The sequence below is a fragment of the Poromitra crassiceps genome (genome assembly GCF_964638095.1).
Source record: "Poromitra crassiceps genome assembly, chromosome: 8".
NCBI classification, from domain to species: domain Eukaryota; kingdom Metazoa; phylum Chordata; class Actinopteri; order Beryciformes; family Melamphaidae; genus Poromitra; species Poromitra crassiceps.
The window spans coordinates 43766789-43767410 of record NC_139629.1 but is presented as its reverse complement, the minus strand read 5'-3'; the positions used below and the strand labels follow the sequence as shown (position 1 = coordinate 43767410).

At 51.4% G+C, this 622-nt stretch overlaps 1 protein-coding gene across 1 annotated transcript in view; it reads right to left on the bottom strand.

Annotated features, from left to right (window-relative positions):
* The window catches only part of kazna (kazrin, periplakin interacting protein a), a 158698-nt gene extending 158649 nt beyond the window's left edge, over positions 1 to 49 (bottom strand). Inside the window, exon 1 of the mRNA XM_083641896.1 lies at positions 1 to 49. This exon is cut by the window's left edge and continues 238 nt beyond it. The gene's annotated coding sequence lies outside the window, so the exon portion shown is untranslated.
* Between the last annotated feature and the right edge of the window lie 573 nt (positions 50 to 622).

Below are 622 nucleotides of genomic sequence, written 5' to 3'. Positions count from 1 at the left end.
CCATTTCCCAGGAAAGAAGGCTGTGCAGCCTCAAAGTTGTCCCCCAGAATCCCTCCTTCTTCCTTGTTCCCTTCTTTCCTTGTTCCCTTTCCTTTAGGAGAGAGCCAGGTTAAATCCTCAAAGCACTTTGTCCTGTTTCCTTAAAGAGAGGCATCCGGCTCAGGGCAAATGTGCTGTGTAACTGGTATCTGCTACGGGGAGAGGGTGTGTGTGTGTGTGTGTGTGTGTGTGTGTGTGTGTGTGTGTGTGTGTGTCAGTGTGCAAGCATGCCTGTGTTTGTGTGTGGGAGTTCGGTAACCGAATGACAGAGTATGTGTGTGTGTGGGTGCGTGTGTGTGTGTGTGTGTTAGAGAGAGCAAGCACTCCCCCTGTGAAATGTGCTCCCCGCAGCTGACTGTTGAAAGGACACAGAGCACTGAGAGATGACAGCACCTTTTTAAATGGACTGTACCATCTGCAGAGGAAGCAGAGGGGGGGAGCGAGCCGGACCATCAGAGCACAGCTGAGCCCAGCACAGCTGTCTGCAGGAGATGTCCCCACCAGGTGCCTCGCAGAGGAAAAACAGACTACAAATTTCACTGGGCCTCTGGAAACAGACTTAAATGAAACATTTGCAGAGCTT